This window comes from Bos grunniens, chromosome 28, assembly GCF_055505025.1.
Source record: "Bos grunniens cultivar Pamir isolate PY7600 chromosome 28, Bosgru_T2T1.0, whole genome shotgun sequence".
NCBI lineage: Eukaryota > Metazoa > Chordata > Mammalia > Artiodactyla > Bovidae > Bos > Bos grunniens.
In genome coordinates, this window is record NC_141192.1 from 10,759,235 (window position 1) to 10,766,729 (window position 7,495).

Sequence of the window (7,495 nt, forward strand, 5' to 3'; positions counted from 1 at the left end):
TCCCTTGGTATCTCTAATTTTCTTGAAGAGATCTCTAGTCTTTCCCATTCTGTTTATCCTCTATTTCTTTGCGCTGGTCACTGAGGAAGACTTTCTTATCTCTCCTTACTATTCTTTGAAACTCTGCATTCAAATGGGTATATCTTTCCGTTTCTCCTTTGCTTTTTGTTTCTTTTCTTTTCACAGCCATTTGTAAGGCCTTCTCAGACAGCCATTTTGCTTTTTAGCATATCTCTTTCTTGCAAGGAGTTCTAGTGGTGATTAATTCCCTCTGTTGTTATTTGTCTGGGAAAGACATTATCTCTTTCTTTGAAAAGATTATTTTTTCTGGGTAAAGTATTCTTGGTTGAAATTTTTTTTTTTCTTTCAGTACTTCGAATATATCATACACTTTCTCCTGGACTGTGAGGTTTTGCTGAAAAACTTGCAGATAGTCTTATGGGAGTTCTCTTATATATGACAAGTAGGTTTTCTATTGCTACTTTCAAAATTCCCCTTGTCCTTGATTTTGAAAATTTGATTATAATAAGTCTCAGAGTAATCTGCTTTGGGTTAATTCTATTTGGGGTCATTTGAGCTTTATTCATTTCTTTGTCCTTTTTTACTCCCAAGATTTGGGAATTTTTCAGCCATTTTCTCCTTAAATATACTTCTCCTTTTTCTTTCTCTTTTGTTTCTGAGACTGCCATAATGTGTACAGCAGTTCCTTGATGCTATTCCATAAATCATGCAAGATTTCTTTAAGAGAAAATATTGAGAGTATGTGAAAATTCAAATTATGGTAGAGAAAAAGAATAAAGAAAGTGAAAAACATAGGGGGATTGTGGGTAAAAAATATAAGATGAAGGAGCTTTGTGAGACAAGAAAGAAAAGGCTCTCTAGAGAAATAAATTTATTGAATTCAAATAAGACAGGATAGGGTGATGGAGTAAATAGTTTAGGGAATGAACAGCAAATGATAAGTGAGAAGAAAACTTATATTAAAAGAAATGAAGAGTATATATGTATTCATACATAGAAACATCGCAATATAAATAAAGAAAGAAGAAGAGAAAAATGTGAAAGGCACAACAATTGCAAAAATATACATCAATAAATACACAACGCAATAGAAGATACATAACACTGTAAAACCATAAAGGGAATGGGAGAAGCAGAAATGATATGTAAAACACAAAAAAAGAATATGTGAACAAATGTTATCTCTACAGATAACTAGCCTTTTATTTATTGCTCCTTTTATTCATTTCTGCATTTTATTTTTATGCATTCTGCATATTATTCCCTGTAGGAGCTAAAGCAGAAGGGACTCATGTGAAAGGGATTCCTTTCCCTCAGTGCAGGTGGGACGTGAATAAGAGGCTACAGCTGTGAGGAGTGCTTCCCAGGTGGCTCAGTGGTAAAGGATCCTCCTGCTAATGCAGGAGACCCGAGGTTCAATCCCTGGGTCAGGAAGATTCCCTGGAGAAGGAAATGGCAACCCACTCCAGGATTCTTTCCTGGAAAATCCTATAGACAGAGGAGAGGCCTAGCAGGCTACAGCCCATGAGACTGCAAAGAGTCAGACACAACTTAGGGACTAAACAGCATCAGCAGCTGGTGAGGAAGCGTCAGCCCTATACTTACAAGGAATAGGTGGTGTTCACATTTCCCATCTGGGATGTGATTATTACATTACCCGCCCGGGCCATTAGGCTCTCTAGGGTGAATCTCTGAGATGGTATTAAGACAATAGACAAATTATATTTGTTGCAGCAAATTATTCTACTACTGATTTATTGTGACAGCTGCCAAGGGAAATAACCCTGTAGGGACACAGACTTTTCCAGAAATAAACATGGCATTCACAGAAAATCAGGGATAAGAAACAGGAATGGAAATCCAGTTCTTCTGGTGAAACAATAAGTTAACTAGTAAGTTTCAGCATATCAACCTGATAGAATACAATGCAATATTTTAAGTTATGATTTAAGAAGACAATATAAATATGAAAATAAATGACATGTTAGTTTTAAAAGCAAAACCTAAATTAGGTTCTAAAGTCTTGCTTAAATGTTGATTGTGATTATTTCAGAATACACATCCATGTTATTAGAGACAAAGAGGAATATATAATATTTCTGATTGTAGATGATCCATAATTTGTTCAATTAAAACATTCTTTATGGGCCATGGGGAAGGGATAGAGCTGTAGTTTGGGGTTAGCAGATGCAAACTATTATATATAGACTAGATAAATAAGAAGGTCCTACTTTATTGCATAAGGAGATATATTCAATATCCTGTGATAAACCATGATGGAAAGTAGGGAAAAAGAATGTGCGTGTGCAATGGTATATTACTCAGCTATTGAAAAGAATGCATTTGAACCAGTTCTAATGAGGTGGATGAAACTGGCGCCTATTATACAGAGTGAAGTAAGTCAGAAAGAAAAACACCAATAGAGTATACTAACGCATATATATGGAATTTAGAAAGATGGTAATGATGACCCTATATGCGAGACAGCAAAAGAGACACAGATGTACAGAACAGACTTTTGGACTCTGTGGGAGAAGGCAAGAGTGGGATGATTTGAGAGAATAGCATTGAAACATGTATATTACCATATGTGAAATAGATCTCCAGTCTAAGTTTGATGCATGAGACCGGGTGCTCAGGGCTGGTGCACTGGGATGACCCTGAAGGATGGGATGGGGAGGAAGGTGGGAGGGGGCTTGAGGATGGGGAACACATGTACACCCATGGCTGATTCATGTCAATGTATGGCAAAACCACTACAATATTTTAAAGTAATTAGCCTCCAATTAAAATAAATTAATTAATTAACAAAAAGAATGTGTATATTGTGTGTATGTATATACACACATATGTATATGTATATTCAGCTGTATATATATATATATATATATAGCTGAATCACTTTGCTATACAGCAGAAATGTAAACAATACTGTAAATTCAATACACTTTAATTTTTAAAAACCTGTAAGTGATATGGTCTTTTAAATTAAAAAATAATAGACAGGAAAAAAAAGTATATTTGCCAAATGCTTCTGTCATGAAAAATATCATTTTCCTCTGATTTCATTAGTGGTACTGTCTAAATTACATGAGTAGAAATGCCATATTACAAACCATGAAATCAATAGAAAGTTAAAATAAAAAATAAAATAGTATTTAAAAAGTAAATAATAAAAATATCTTTAACCACGAAAGTACTAAGTAGACTGGTATTACATTTCCTTTCAAAACTAAAGCAGAAACCATTGGCAAATAATCTATCAACTCTAATAGAAGGAAGCATATTAATTCACTTAAAAGCCCAACATTTTACTGATATTCTGTTCTAAAAGAATTAAAATAGAAAAATTTGCACAAAATTTGCACATATTTTAAATATGCTTTAATGACTTCTGGTGAATAGTTTTGGATGATAACAGACCACCCTATTTCTAAGCCTCATTTTTGCCAGTGATAGCATGTAAGTTACAATGCAAATGCTGGGATTTGTTCATCTTTATTTCATCTTATTTGTTCATCTTTGTTTATGGACTAGGATATTTGTCCACCATATACATCTATCTAGTGGTGTGCTGGCAAAGTAGCTCATCGAAGTAAAAAGTGCTTCTTCATAGTGTTTTCTAATTTTCATGCATTTAATCTACAAATGGTTTAATGACCAGCTTTCAAAATTTGTCAATGTGCCCTTAAGAGCTACAATGTGCCAACTCCCCAGAACACTACTGCTTTAAAGAAAGAAAAAAGTATCATGGATTTTCCAGTTTTTCTCCTCCTTTCTAAATTCACAGAAAAGTATGGTTATACCAACCACTTTAAATTTTAAAAAATCCAAGGATGACATGATTATTGAATATTTGAGCATATTTTAATAGAATCTTCAGCTGATCAAAAAGCATTCTTCAAGATCTCAATCTATGTGAGCAGAGCTTCTTTGCGAGCTAGGTTTATGCTATTCACATGCATGATAACTCCAAAAATATGAACTGACTTTTACTAACTTGAGAAACATAATGTATTATGTGCTGGCTACTTTCATTCAGTAGTCATGGCAAGCTGTGTGACCTCACCAAAGCTATTAAGCCAAGTACTCCTGCCAAAAATTAAACTACCTTGACAGGTTATTGATACAACTGTTCACAGTGGGTCAGGACCTCATACTCCTTTTAGGAAATATTGTGAGCTCAAAATTGAATGATGTCTACTTTAGCTCTATTCACATAATACACATCTAAGTTTTGCCTTTCAGACAGAAAAGGATAGAAGGTGTCTTCAATCAGAAATATGACCCATCTCATGACATTCTCTCAATTTGTTTAGTCTATTACTTTGTGTCCTGATGCTTCAGCCTCTACCTCCCCTAGCCTATAACCTATTGCCGTGTGTCAGTGAGTGTCTGTCTTTCCTTGACCTACCAGGTCTCCTCATAGGCAAGAGCATACAGAACATAAAACAGGTTTCAAAATGGTGTCTGATAAAATTTCATTGAAACAAAAGGGCACAATTACCAATACATTCTACTGGGCAAATAATCATTCTAGTTTCCTCTTGCTGCATTTGGAATCAAATCTAAACAAAGAAACTCCTGTGAACCAAATATTTAACTTTTGTTTCTGTTTAAATTTTGTGTTTTTATACAATTTTAAAGGTTACTTTACACTCACAGGTGCTACCCAATGTTGGCTGTATTCCGCACGTTGTGCAACACCACCTTGAGCCCATCTCACGTCCAGTGGTCTCTGCCTCCAGCTCTCACACCTCTGTATCGCCCTCACCCTTTCCCAACTGATAACCGAGAGGTGAGGATGGGCAGAGAGAGGCAGAAACCAGGGAGGTGGCACAGTTTGCCTGTGCCCCCCAGTCCTTCGCAAATCAATTTAGAATTCTCCATTCTCAGAAAAAAATATCTCCCTTGGGCTTAACTAGATCCAATTGTTTGTCTTATTTGTGATAAAAACAGGCTGTCTAAACTGGATAAGAATGACCAGGTGAGGTCTTTGTACTGGAGAGCTGTTTGCTCACTATAGCGTAATTGTTGATATTTCAGATACTACCAGGATATCTTCAATAACAGGAGAAAGATCTTATCAGGAGCCTGAGCTGCATGCTGTTGAGAGGTGTGGCTTTGTTTTCAGGTGTGCTGTCCCATATACTCAGGGTGGCTGCAAGTGTGTTGGGAAGAGGGGTGGGGCTTGGGGTCTGTTCAGAAAGGGCCAGAGAGGTCAGTCCTCCTGGTCCCTGGGAACAAAGGAAAAAGTGGCTGGTTTCCTGTCTGGAGGAGGGGTATTCATCACCCCTTTCCATGAGCCTGTAGTTCATCAGGCCTCATTCCAATTTCTGAAGTACAGATGTCGTTTTACATTTTTCTTTGCAGTACATTGTCAGTGTAATCAACTAAGTATACAGATGCATTGATCTAAAAATTTACAAACCAAAAGTGTAAGTTCTGGGGTCAGATGACCTTTTTCATGAGTGAGTTGCAGCACCAGTGCTCCTGATCTCGGAGGGAGAGCAGTGAGCGCTCCTGAAGGGATATCTTAGTTCCCTGCCCAGGGATGGAACCTGGGTACCCTGGATGAAACCCCAGGAATCCTAGCCAACACACCACCAGGGACTAAAGGCTAGAAGCAAAGTGACTCTGGCTCCTTCCCCCATTTGAAAGCAAGAATGTTTCAAGGAGGCAAAAACTGTAAATAGATAAAACGTTTATTATGAGAGACACAGCACAATGCATGGCAGAGCACACAGAGAAGCAGGTTGTTTACTTAAGACAGAAGAAGGCAGAAATACGCCCCCAGAGAGAAAGGGTATGGGCATCCTCTCTAATGAGGAGGAGTGCAGTAGTCAGAGCTAAGCAGAGACACACACGTGTGGTGGAGTGCAGGCTTTCTGAATGAGGGGGAGAGCAGTAAAGTGACATAAATGACTTATATAGGACAGTCCTTCAGGGTCTTTGTTTACCTTTGGCCAATTATCTTGTTAATTTTATTCATACCCGACTGGTCCATGGACCCTCAAATGGTACATGTGAAACTGTTTTCTAAGTTAGATCCCACTGCAGAGGCCTATGTGTATGTGTCCATGTTTAATATGGGGTGGGACCCCCTCCATTTTTGACTCCCAAAAAGCCTTCCTGCACTTGTGTAGACGGGGAAGTCTTTGTTGAGCTCAGGAGTGGGCACCTTATCTCTTTGCTTTAGCAGAGCTCAGCTTTTGCCATTAGCTTTGACTCTGGATCAGCAAGATCCCCTGGAGAAGGAAATGGCAACCACTCCAGTACTCTTGCCTGGAAAATTCCATGCATGGAGGAGCCTAGTGGGTTCCATGGGGTCACAAAGAGTCGGACACGACTGAGTGGCTTCACTTTCACTTTTGTCCTTGGAATGTTTGGACGAGAACAAAGCTTGAATTTTATTTGAATTGACAAACATCAGTTGTCCATGAGGCACACTATCTCCTACCTTAATACCTGTGCAGGTTCCTTTCCTCTCTGTGTCTTGGGTTCCATGTATGTAAAATGGAAGACTTCGAATCGGTTATCTCTGAGGCAGAGTGGAGATGAACATTCCTCAAATTCCAACGCGGGAAGAGGTTGGGGGTTGAATCTGAATATGGCTAGCTACCCACTCTGCCTGAAACTTCAGAAGGGATTAGGGCTGTGAAGACAGTAAATTCTGATAAGCCATCCACAGTCACATTATCATGGGAAGAAAGAGATCCTGGTTGGTCAAGGTTAAGGATGGGGAGCAGTCTACTGGGTGTAAGACCATTCAATCTGGCCAGAGAAGCTGGTGCCTCCCTCCCAGCAAGAGGCAGTCACGATGACCTCCAAGCCTCAGGGCTACAGCTTGCATTGCTGAGAGGAGTCTGGGGTTTGGGGAGAGGTCTGAACAGGGCTCTACCTGGGGGAGGCATCAATAGAAAGAATTTGAAACCATGGGAGAGAATGAGCCCAAGCCTAGAGTGAATGAGAGAAGAGAAGGGAGCCAGAGCTGAGGATCCTGCTCCCCATCTGTGGAAGTCCAGGAGACGAGGAGAGACAAGTGAAAGAGACCAAAGAAAATTGTACCCAGAAGAGGAAAGTGAAGGAGCAGGCAGTGATCAGTGGAGTCAAAGGCAGCCTGTGTTTGTCGAAGGTGGAGGGCTAGACATCTATCCAGGTGAGGAGGAGATACTGGATTTAGCAACAGAGACATCTTGGAGACCTCCTTTTAGCCTTGCCCCTGAGTCAGCAGGCTGCCCCTCTTTTTTTGACAAGTCTTCCAGATGTGAAGCCAGTTTCAAACATTATTCGGAGGGAGGAGTTCCATAGGAGGCCTGCCTTGTGACCTCATCCTGTGGCTCAGTGGGGAAGCCCTGAGCAGCAGAGGGTCACATTTTTTGGCGATGTTGGCAGCTCATAGCTCTGGGCACTGCCCCTTTCCTCCCTGGGGTGGAGAAGGGTCTCAAAACTTGTAGATAATGAGGAGTTGCTC